The sequence below is a fragment of the Bufo gargarizans genome, chromosome 1, assembly GCF_014858855.1.
Source record: "Bufo gargarizans isolate SCDJY-AF-19 chromosome 1, ASM1485885v1, whole genome shotgun sequence".
Classification (NCBI taxonomy): Eukaryota; Metazoa; Chordata; class Amphibia; order Anura; family Bufonidae; genus Bufo; species Bufo gargarizans.
This window is the reverse complement of record NC_058080.1, coordinates 435614102-435627261: the sequence shown is the minus strand read 5'-3', so window position 1 is coordinate 435627261 and position 13160 is coordinate 435614102.

Here is a 13160-nt window from a genome sequence, read left to right as displayed (position 1 = left end):
AGCACTACCCGTCACTATCGCAAGGCATCAAACAGAACCTAAGATCCCTCTGCCTGACCCCTTCACAGGAGAGCGACAGGAGTTCTTAAACTTCAGGGACTCCTGTCTCCTTTATTTCTAGTTACGACCGATGGCTTCTGGCACTCTCAGGCAGAGAATTGGGATTGTAATGTCACTGCTACGTGGAGACCCCCAACGTTGGGCATTTAACTTGCCTCAAGACCATACAGCTTTTTCGTCAGTGGATGCCTTCTTCGAGGCTATGGCTGTGATTTACGATGACCCGGATCGTACTCGCACCGCAGAGACCAATCTTGAGCATATTCAACAAGGCCGCCGCCCAGCTGAAGAATACGCTGCAGAATTCAGGCGATGGGCAGCTTTCACCACCTGGGGCGACGCAGCCCTACGCCATCGCTTCCGTTTGGGACTTTCGGGTGCGGTCCGGGATCTTCTTTTGGCCTTGCCTACCCCCTTCTCGTTGGAAATGGCTATCTCTCAGGCAATCGATGCCGACAGGCGAATCCGTGAGAGGCGAGTGGAACGGTCGTCTCGGTTTTCATCCTCTCGACCACATCCAGGGCCTCTAAAATCGGCCGAAGAGCCAATGGAGGTTGGATCCTCCCATCTCACACAGGCAGAACGAGCTCGTCGCCAACAGAAAGGCCTGTGCCTATTTTGCGGAAAGTCTGGACACCTCGTTAAAACCTGTCCCCTCCTGCCGGCGGGTAACGAATGAACCTAGGGGGCATAGAGGAGAACCCCCTAGGTGCTATTATCCCTCCTCCAAGCCGGGTGATGGTATCCATATCCTTACGGTGGCAAGACAAGGTCCATGAGTTTTCAGCACTAATCGATTCTGGGGCCGCTGGGAATTTTGTGGACTCAACCTTGGTTCGTCGACTTGGCATCCCGTTGATCCAGCCGAAAACCACCATGTCAGTGACCGCGATTGATGGTTCCCCTCTTCAAGATGGTCGTGCAGTGTGGATGACTCCGGGAATACAGGTAACGGTGGGGGCTGATCATCGGGAGACCTTAAGCCTTTTTGTCCTTGACATGCCATCCACTCCCGTGATTTTGGGTCTGCCTTGGTTAAAGCTCCATAATCCAGTAGTGGACTGGCGCTCGGGTCTTATCTGTCAGTGGAGTACGGAATGCCTTACTAAGTGCATTCGTCCCGACCTGTCACTAGCCTCCATGGAAGTATTAAGTACTTTACCACAGCAGTATCCTAATTTCCGAGATGTGTTCAGTCCGCAGGGGGCTGATGTATTACCCCCCCACAGGTCATATGATTGTCCTATAGACCTGTTGCCAGGCACCATGCCACCACGAGGGCATCTTTATAATCTCACTGGGCCTGAGGTTCAGGCTCAGCGGGAGTGTATTAAAGAGAACCTTGAGAAGAATTTCATTCATCCATCCACTTCCCCTGCTGGAGCTGGATTCTTCTTTGTGGAGAAGAAGGATGGAGGCTTGAGACCTTGCATCGATTATCGTGCCCTTAATCGGATTACGGTGAAGAATCGGTATCCACTGCCTCTGATTGATGATCTGTTTTCTTAGGTGGCAGGGGCCCAAGTCTTCACCAAACTCGATTTAAGGGGTGCTTATAATTTAGTTCGCATTAGAGAGGGTGACGAATGGAAGACCGCATTTAATACCAGAGACGGGCATTACGAGTATCTCGTGATGCCTTTCGGTCTCTGTAATGCTCCCGCGGTCTTCCAGGAGTTCATCAACGATGTTCTCAGAGATTTCTTGGATAGATGTGTTGTTGTCTATTTAGATGACATACTAATCTACTTTTCGGATCTGGTCTCTCATCGGAGACACGTGTGTCAGGTTTTCCAGAAGCTGAGGGAGAACCGCCTCTATGCCAAACTTGAGAAGTGTCTGTTTGAGGTGAAGGAGTTGCCTTTCCTGGGGTACATTATCTCAGAAAAGGGATTGGCTATGGACCCATCCAAACTTTCTGCTGTCTTGGATTGGCCTCAACCTAAGGATCTTAAGGGGTTGCAGCGTTTCTTAGGCTTTGCCAACTTCTACCGCAAGTTTATTAAGAATTTTTCTGCGATAGTAGTACCTCTCACCAACCTCACTAAGAAGGGAGCTAATCTTTCTAAGTGGACGAGAGAGGCAGTCAGAGCCTTTGAGACGCTGAAACAGGCCTTTTGCACGGCACCAATTCTTACTCATCCAGACACCTCCAGACCTTTTGTTCTCGAGGTCGATGCCTCAGAGGTCGGTGTAGGGGCAGTTCTCTCACAGTATTCTGGGGACCCCGAGAGGTTACATCCCTGTGCCTTCTTCTCTCGGAAGCTCTCTCCAGCCGAGTGTAATTATGATATCGGCGATAGAGAGCTTCTGGGAGTAAGATTGGCTTTTCAAGAGTGGAGACATTGGCTAGAGGGTGCAGAACATCCCATCACGGTTTACACTGACCACAAAAATTTGGAGTATCTAGAGAGTGCCAAAAGACTCAACTCCCGACAAGCCAGGTGGGCATTGTTTTTCACCCGCTTCAATTTCCGCCTCACTTATAAACCAGGTTCCAAAAACGTGAAGGCAGATGCCCTGTCCCGCTGCTTCCCTGAGGCTGCTTCCGTCCTGGACTCTGAGCCAGAAACCATTCTCCCAACTAAATGTTTTCTTGCTGCCCTGGGGGCCGCAGAAGTAATGGAGGACTTGTCCTCTCTTCTTGAGCCCTCACAGGCAGAGAGTCCACCTGACAAACCCGAGGGTCGATGGTTCGTACCCATTAACCTTCGATTGGAGGTCATCCGACAGCTTCATGACTCAAAGTCTGCCGGGCATTTGGGTGTTAAAAAAACACTTGCCCTTGTTAAACGTCACGTGTGGTGGCCCAACATGTCCGTGGATGTTAAGGCCTATATCCAGGCATGTACTGTTTGCGCCAGATGTAAACCGTCCCGGTCTGCCCCTTCTGGGACTTTACTCCCACTGCCTATTCCCCAGGCTCCATGGACTCACATTTCCATGGATTTCATCACAGATTTGCCAAGGTCCTCTGGAAGTACGGTAATCTGGGTAGTGGTGGACCGTTTTAGTAAAATGGCCCATTTTATCCCACTCCCTGGATTGCCCTCGGCCAGAGAATTGGCAGATCTGTTCTTGAATCATGTCTTTCGATTACACGGAGCGCCGGATGACATTGTTTCACACAGAGGAGTGCAATTCATCTCCCGCTTCTGGCGTTCTTTCTGCTCCCGATTGGGTATTAATTTGTCTTTTTCTTCTGGTTTTCACCCAGAGACCAACGGTCAGACGGAAAGGACTAACCAGACCCTGGAGCAATATCTCCGGTGCTTCGTGTCAGACTGCCAGGAGGAATGGGCAGCGTATCTACCCTTTGCGGAGGTGGCTTATAATAACTCTGAGCATGCTTCCACTAAGATGTCTCCGTTCAGGTGTGTGGGGGGCAGGGATCCAAGACTCTCTTCTTTGGCCGGACCCTCCACTGACTCACCGGTGGTGGATCAGTGGTTCAAGGATAGACGTCCCATTTGGTCGTCGGCCCAGCGGAATCTCCGCAGTGCGGTGGCGCAACAGAAGAAATTTGCTGATCGTCATCGCACCGTAGAGCAAAAGTTTAAGGTGGGAGATCAGGTGTGGGTCTCCACCCGGAACATTCCGCTGCGTCAGCCATCTTCCAAGTTGGGTCCTCGATTCATTGGCCCATACCTGGTGACACAAAAGATCAACCGAGTTACGTACAAGGTTGCTCTTCCACCGTCGATCCGAGGAGTGAACACCTTTCATGTTTCACTTCTCAAATCGGCAGCCGACTCCGCTCCCTTCATTCAGACCCCATCCCCGCTGGAGGTCCAAGGGGTACCGGAGTTCGAAGTGAACAGAATTTTGGACTCTCGTTTTGTCCAAAGGTCTCTTCAATACTTGGTGGACTGGAAGGGTTTTGGTCCAGAGGAGAGATGTTGGATACCTGCTCGCCAGGTGCATGCGGATGAGTTGGTGGCAGCCTTTCACCGGGATAATCCGGGGAAAGCTTGCTTGGAGTCTTCAGAGCCGCCTCCTCGAGGGGGGGGTAATGTAAGATCCTCACCTGCTTTGCACTCCAGGGGAACCAAGAGGGGTCCTCGTGGAGTTGCGGGACAGGTTATGCGTGTCTCTGATGCACCAGCGCTGACCCCTTTGCGAGCCACTGCGGAGATGCGTTCGCGTGGACATCGGAGGGGAGGACCGTCGGAGTCCCGGGGACAGAGTGGCCAGGCGAGTGACAAGACGCCGCGGCCAGGGTTGTCTCCGGTGTCTCCTGCGACTTCCGTTTCCGCATCGGGGTCCGCGCGCTCGCATACTCGCGCTGAGTCAATCATGCGTCCGTGCGTACGCACGAGGGCAGGTTCGCAAAGGGATACACGGTCGCGAGTACGCGCTTCTTATGCACTTCGTCGACCAGTGGCGCATATTATACTGACTCACAAGAGCAAAGTGGATTAGGGAGCCAGCCATGGGTTAATCAACTTGTGATTGCCTTAGGCCTTGTACTCAGGTGCAGGGCAATTTGTTCACCTATGGTAGTGGACACTTGGCACCCTGGGATTGGTCAGCAGGCATTTAAAAGGAGGTCTCTCAGGGTGATCAGTGCCCACTGTTATTTTCCCTCAACCAGGTATAGGTCACAACTCCTAGTGACTGAAGACTGCCAGGAACTTTGTCCTTTACAGCGGACCCAAGATCTGGAGTGACTCGACTGCCAAGTGCACAGCATCATTCAGCACTGGTTGGGACTATTCCTGGAATCTCCTTGCCTGTTTTTTTGTTATTATTCCTTGTTACCAGCAAGTGTCCTGGACGTTTATGTTTCTGGTGAATAAACACCTTTTTGCTTTCATCACTGGTCTGTTTGTTGGTGCCTTGCATTACAAGTATGAACAATTAGCAACATCAATTATAAGTAATAGGAACTGTTCCAACATCGAGTGCATAGCATAATTAACATAAACATACCTAGTGCAGGAGAGGTAGTGCTTACTCGTTGGTGGTATAGGGGAGAATGACCGTGGAGCGCTAGTTATAAGAGGTTTCCCTCGTGTCTGTCGGCGTCTGACGTCACTAGTATGTGCCTGGTACTAAATGGAACACAAGCCGCTCCACATCAAAACTGCGCATGCGTAGGCGCAGAAGCGAATATTTTATGCGAATATTTTATGCGCTAGCTCCCCTCTAAGTCAATTAGAGCAGCACCCTGTCCCACACAGGAACGGGATTATTCAAGTAAATAGGATAAGTATGGACATATGTTAAACATTTATACAGAGATTTATACAGAAGTATGGGCATATGTTAAACATTTATACAAAGATTTATACAGAAATTAATAAACACATCATAGTGTCATGTTCTCCTATAGCTTATAAAGGTGGCACTGAGGAGATGGCTCTCTAGGTGCCAGATGCACCGTTTCATAGTGTCGGTCATCACATAATAGAGATGCTCTCAAGTTGAATCTGTATATACCATATGCGCACATACTCCCGAGATGAGTCCTTATATGCCGTTTCATAGTGTGGGTCATCATATGTCGTGTTAGATACCTGAATTCGTCACAAAATTTAAGTTTAACTAGGTTAGTATGTATTAGCATAAAAAAGACAGACAACGAAAAAGAGAGTAAAAAACGTTACATATGAATTTCATGGAAATAATTCAATTAAACAAGAAACACATAAAGGAAGAACAAGACCATTTTTATAGTCCCCCATCCTTTTAATATATCATGATCATAATAATAGATCAAATTCACGATTAAGCCCTTGGGGTGATATGATTGTGTTTTGAGCTCATAGATCCAGAAGGACTCTCTTTTTTGTAGTAAAAGCTTGCGATTGCCCCCTCGTCTAGGCATAGGGACGTGATCTATAACTTGAAACTGTAACTGGCTAACCCTATGTTGCATCTGCAAAAAATGAAGTTCTGCTTTCTTGCATCTAATGTCAGACTTGTGCTTACTAATCCTGTCGCGGATACATTGGGAAGTTTCCCCGATATAGGCCTGGCCGCAAGGGCATTTAATCATATAAACTACGTAAGATGATGCACAAGTATAGTAGCCCATAATGTTATAAATTTTCCCAGAGTGGGGATGTGAAAAGGTATTTCCTTTTTTAACATGAGTACATTGGGCACAGTTCAAACAAGGGAATGTGCCATTCTTAGAGGGGGCTAATGTAGACTGAATGAATTTAGGTTTATATGGGCCTATGTCGGCGTGTACCAGAGAATCCCTCAGATTGCATGGTCGTTTGTAGCACATTCTCATAGGGTATGAAAATTCAGGAACATCAGGACAGAATTTTTTTAAAAGAGGCCAGTGTTTTCGAATGATTTGATGTATCTTAGGTACAAACGAATGATAAGTAGTGATAAAAGGTATTCGTGGGGGGGAAGCAGGCTTAGTCACTACCTCAGTGTTCTCGACTATTTTATTCAGCTCGATGTCTAGGAGTGATTGTGGATAACCACGTTCAAAAAATCTTTGGGACATTTCCTGAAGAAGAATCTTCCTGATATTGGGATCGCTCACGATTCGCTTGACCCTCATAAATTGAGATTTTGGTAAAGATTTTTTTGTGTTACGAGGATGATTACTCGAAAAAAGAAGAGTGTTTCTATCGGTAGGTTTTTTTATAGAGATCAATTTTAAGTTGACCATCTGGATTTTTTTTTATAGATGTATCCCAAAAATGAACAGTGGACTCACTGATGGTCACAGTAAACTATAAATCTGGTATAATATTATTTAAATATTGAAAAAATTGCTCAAACGAATCGCGAGTACCTACCCAAATCAGGAAGATGTCGTCAATGAAACTACGCCATATCGTGCAGTGCTGTTGAAAAGATTAATTGGAATATACATGCAGTGTCTCAAAATTTGCCATATAGGCATTAGCATAGGGGGGGGGGGGGGGCTACATTTGCCCCCATTGCTGTACCCTTCCGCTGGACGTAATAATTATCTCCAAACATGAAATAATTACATCGTAACACCAGCTTTAATAAATCAATGCAGAAATTCTGTTGCTGCGGGGACAATAACGAGGATTGAAGGATGTTGGATACGGCCTGTACACCCCCATCATGAGATATGGAGGTGTACAGGCTGCACACATCCAGCGTCACTAGAAGAAGAGCATCCTCCGGCACATGGCCGATATCAGAAACAATATTTAGAAAATGACTAGTATCAAGTAAAAAAGAGTCAGTTTTCTGAATCAGTGGGGTTAGAATCTTTTCAAGATAAATAGACAGGGGTGATAATAATGAATTAGTAGAGGCCACTATGGGCCGGCCCACTGGTTTCTCTAGATTTTTATGTATTTTTGGCAGTGTATACAATACTGGCATCATAGGATGTTCATTATGCAAATAATTGAATGTGGCTTTATCAATGGTGCCCTGTTGTAATGCTGAATCTAAAAGTAAATTGATTTCTTTTTGTATTTTATAGGTAGGATTATAAGGAACCAGCTCGTAAGTTTCTGTATCTGAAAGTTGGGTCTTTATTTCATGAATGTAGTACTTAGTGTCCATGACAACTATAGCACCGCCCCTTATCGGCAGGCTTGATTGTAATAGTAGTATCCTGCATCAAAGTTCTAAGGGCTGAGGTCTCTATGCTAGATAGATTGCCTGATATTGGATATCTCCCTCTCTTCTGTGCGTCTAATGCCTGACGTACTTCCCTGTCCACTAAATCAATAAAAGCTTCAACACTATAATAGTGTTTGGGAGGCATAAAGTTGCTTCTGGATCTAAAGCCCAAATGTGTGATGGATAATCTATCTTGGCTAACTGGCCTATCAGAAGAATCGGGTAATAGAAAATGAGCCTTTAATCGTAATGAACGATAAAATCTATGCAAATCTTGTATTAAATCAAAATGATGTAAAGGTGCCATAGGGCAATAAGACAGTCCTTTAGAGAGAACCATTATTTCCGCAGGAGACAGAATTCTAGACGAAATATTAATCACAAGATCCCTACCTGGGACCTGGTCTGCATTGGGAGTGTCTCTGATCCGGTTGGAATGTCGTCCCCTGCGTATCCTCTTTGTTTTCGCCGGGGGCGATTGCCTCGTCGATTGAAAAAATGTTGCGGTCTGCGGTAAGGCAGTTTCTCGCTCCCAGATGAAGAGGACGCATAGTCCACATAGGAATACTGTCCATAGGTATTCGGTTCTTGCCATTGCCACCTATACACCCGGTTCAACTGGTAGTCCTCTGTGTCACGAATATATTTAGATCTTTTGTTCTGTTCGATATATTTACGATGATCTTCCAGAATTTTGTCAGTTTTATTCTTAAGGTCAGACAGGTCCCGGGGAGAAATGGTTGCTGCGAGTTGAGTTTCAATAGCCAAGATCTTCTCTTTAGATTCGAATATAGACCTCTGTAGGAAATCAATACTGAGAACAATTATATCCATAGAGCACTTATTCAATATTGTTTCAAATTTATCACAATAATCTTTGTTAGTAGAGAAGAGGTTGGGTCTTAAATGAACCCTCAATCCACGGGGTATCAGTCCATTTTTATAATATTCAGCTAAGGTAGCACAATGGAGTTCAGAGCCGATTTGTTTTTTTGATTCTCGTTCCAGGTTCCAGGTTCCTGGATTTCACTTCACTATGTGAGATATGTAAAAAATCACTTGAAGCTGTTACCTGAGAGTCGATTCCGTCCGCAGTGGCATTATCATAGTAAAAAAGTCGTAATAGACATAGAGACGGGTGCACAATTTCACCACGCGATAGATTAAACTAGATTTGAAAGGCAACACCGTCAAAAAAATGGATTTCAAATCCCAAAAGAGGTGCTCAGTGAAGGGGCTGTCAGGCCACTAGACAAAATTATGTATATATATCCACGGCACTCTCATGTAATTTTGCTTAATAGAATAGAATTTATTGATCGCCAACACCAACTAAAAAATTCATATCATGGAAAGCAGGCCCTGCTTTCCATGACATGAATTTTTTAGTTGGTGTTGGCAATCAATAAATTCTATTCTATTAAGCAAAATTACATGAGAGTACCGTGGATATATATACATAATTTTGATTCTCTGCTCAAATATATGACAATGGACTGTTGCAGTGGTGGCTGACGTGAAGCCTGATTCTCTGCTATGACATGCAGACTGATTCTCTGCTGACATGAAGCCAGATTCTCTGTTACGGGACCTCTCTCCTCTGTCTGGGTGCCGGGGCCTAAAAATATCTGACAGTGGCCTGTTCCAGTGTTGGGTGACATGAAGCCTGATTCTCTGCTATGACATGAAGCCTGAATCTCTGCTATGGGACCTCTCTCCTCTGTCTGTGTGCCGGAGCCTAAAAATATCTGACAATGGCCTGTTCCAGTGGTGGGTGACGTGAAGCCTGATTCTCTGCTATGACATGAAGCCTGATTCTCTGCTATGACATGAAGCCTGATTCTCTGCTATGACATGAAGCCTGAATCTCTGCTATGGGACCTCTCTCCTCTGTCTGGGTGCCGGGGCCTAAATATCTGACAATGGCCTGTTCCAGTTTTTGGTGACATGAAGCCTGATTCTCTGCTATGACATGAAGCCTGATTCTCTGCTATGGGATCTCTCTCCTCTGTCTGGGTGCTGGGGCCTAAATATCTGACAATGGCCTGTTCTAGTGGTGGGTGACGTGAAGTCTGATTCTCTGCAATGGGACCTCTCTCCTCTGTCTGGGTGCCGGGGCCTAAATATCTGACAATGGCCTGTTCCAGTGGTGGGTGACGTGAAGCCTGATTCTCTGCTATGCCATGAAGCCTGATTCTCTGCAATGGGACCTCTCTCCTCTGTCTGGGTGCCGGAGCCTAAATATCTGACAATGGCCTGTTCCAGTGGTGGGTGACGTGAAGCCTGATTCTCTGCAATGGGACCTCTCTCCTCTGTCTGGGTGCCGGGGCCTAAATATCTGACAATGGCCTGTTCCAGTGGTGGGTGACATGAAGCCTGATTCTCTGCTATGCCATGAAGCCTGATTCTCTGCAATGGGACCTCTCTCCTCTGTCTGGGTGCCGGAGCCTAAATATCTGACAATGGCCTGTTCCAGTGGTGGGTGACGTGAAGCCTGATTCTCTGCTATGACATGAAGCCTGATTCTCTGCTATGACTTGAAGCCTGATTCTCTGCTATGACATGAAGCCTGATTCTCTGCTATGGGACCTCTCTCCTCTGTCTGGGTGCCGGGGCCTAAATATCTGACAATGGCCTGTTCCAGTGGTGGGCGACGTGAAGCCTGATTCTCTGCTATGACATGAAGCCTGATTCTCTGCTATGACATGAAGCCTGATTCTCTGCTATGACATGAAGCCTGAATCTCTGCTATGGGACCTCTCTCCTCTGTCTGTGTGCCAGGGCCTAAAAATATCTGACAGTGGCCTGTTCCAGTGGTGGAGGACGTGAAGCCTGATTCTCTGCTATGACATGAAGCCTGATTCTCTGCAATGGGACCTCTCTCTTCTGTCTGGGTGCCGGGGCCTGAATTTCTGACAGTGGCCTGTCCCAGTGGTGGGTGACATGAAGCCTGATTCTCTGCCATGAGACCTCTCTCCAATTGATATTGGTTAATTTTATTTTAATTTTTATTCATTTCCCTATCCACATTTGTTTGCAGGGGATTTACCTACATTTTGCTGCCTTTTGCAGCCCTATAGCCCTTTCCTGGGCTATTTGACAGCCTTTTTAGTGCCGAAACGTTTGGGTCCCCATTGACTTCAATGGGGTTCGGGTTCGGGGCGAAGTTCGGGTCGAGTTCGGATCCCGAAACCGAACATTTCCGGAAAGTTCGGCCAAACTTCTCGAACCCGAACATCCAGGTGTTCGCTCAACTCTAGTTGTTCGCGGTCTAGGCTATTTGTGTGTCTTCTGCCCCTTCTCCCCTTTCACCATCTCAGGGATTCTAGGGTGTTTGCAGTCCTGTCCGCCGTGACAGTCCCTCCGGCCGTTGGAGCGAACCGCACCCATTATCTTGGCACCGCCCCACTGTTAATTTATTCACTGCTCATCGCCGACGTAATGTGTATGATGCGCCTGAAATCTCGCGCATTTCCGGGTCGAGTGAAGCTGGCGCATGCGCACTTCGTTCTATGAGGACACCGCGCGGGCGCTGACATGAGTTTCCACGGCGCATGCGCGAGATTTCGGTCGCAACAAACACATTACGTTGGCGATGAGCAGTGAATAAATTAGCAGTGAGGCGGTGCTGGGCTCCAAGATAATGGGCGCGGCTGGGCTCCAACGGCCGGAGGGACAGCCCCTTGGGCTCCTTATTGAGGAAATTATCATATTAATAACAATTTATAGACAATATGCAAGACACAGGGCAGTAATACTAGTATATTGTAATATAAATCGTGGAGACTGATGTGGTGATGTTAATAGCTCAGTAAGTAAAATCCAGGTGACAGTGTCCCTTTAACTCCCATTAGGGAAGCACTCATTAGTACAGGAGGACCAGGGAGCAGTGAATGCAGCACTCCCTGTGCAGGATCTGTACTCACTCCTTTCTGCTCTTCATCGTCTGCACAAGGACGTTAGCACGTTCTGTGACCTCAAGCTGTGCGATGTCGGATCACAGCATGGCGAGGCAGGATGAGCAGGAGCTAGATCTCAGGAGTGGCGGTGGTGTCCGAAGCAGGAGAGCTGAGTTAATTTATTAGTTTTTTCTCTGATTAGTGGTTTGGTTAAGGCCCCCTGCACACGAACGTGTGCGCCCCGCATAATGCGGGCCGCAATGCAGGAACACAGTCCGTAGGACAGCCACAGCGGATCGCTAACATATTCACTTGATCTGGTCCGCGATCCGGCCGTTCCGCAAAAAGATAGGACATGCTCTATCTTTTTGGGGAACAGAAGTACGGGACGAAACCCCACGGAAGCACACGTTCTTGTGCAGGGGGCCTAACATGAAGGTCTTATTAACATGGGGGTCTGATCTGAGGTCTGATTAATATTAGAGATATGATTGGGACTCTGATCTGAGGTCTGATTAATATTAGGGATATGATTGGGACTCTGATCTGAGGTCTGATTAATATTGGGGATATGAGTGGGACTCTGAGCTGAGGTCTGATTAATATTGGGGATATGAGTGGGACTCTGATCTGAGGTCTGATTATTATTGGGGATATGAGTGGGACTCTGAGCTGAGGTCTGATTAATATTGGGGATATGAGTGGGACTCTGAGCTGAGGTCTGAATAATATTGGGGATGTGAGTGGGACTCTGAGCTGAGGTCTGATTATTATTGGGGATATGAGTGGGACTGATCTGAGGTCTGATTAACATTGGAAGTCTGAACAGAGGTCTGATGAAACATAGTTTTTTTTCTTATCTTCCTCTTCTAAAACCTAGTTGCGTCTTATCGGCAGTTGCGTATCATAGGGCAAAAATACGGTATTTAAATATTTTTGTATGTGAGCCTAGAAAAGCAAGAAATAAGTTCTATGTTTTTACTGGAAAGCATGGAAAGCATTTTTGATCCCTTTGCATTAAAATCCACAAATGTTAGGCCTAATTCACATTTTCGTCAAGCAGATCTGGCATGTTGTTCCGGCATGTTGATTTCGCTGGATTCGGCTGCTGGATTCTCTAGTTCACCGCTGGATCCCCATCAACCTTAATTGAGGTTCGGTGGTGATCTGGCCACTTTCTGGTTTCGGCTCGACAAAAACAGTTGCATGCAACGGTTTTTAGTCAGCATTTTTGCCAGATCAACTTGACAGAGATGTGAATGAGGCCTTACTATTCTATTTAAAGAAATAAATTCAGTAAAACATTAAAAACTGTATAATGCTTAAATATGCATTTCTCCACCTTTTCTTTTTACTGATATTGTTTGATGTTTTTACTATACAGTGATTCGAATTTTCTCACAAATTGTTCTTTGTACTTCTGAAGTTTGTGTTTTTAATTTAATCCAATTTTTTTTCCCTGCCTCCTCTTAGTCTTATTCATCCTCTGGAGCTGCAATTTCCTTACTAAAATTGTGAGGCGTACGATCTGTGAAATAAAACTCTTTTTTTTTAACAGATGGCCACAGTGTTGGATTTTCTCTCTTTGCTTCTGTCTCCGGATGTCCCTGCATCTTCATAGAG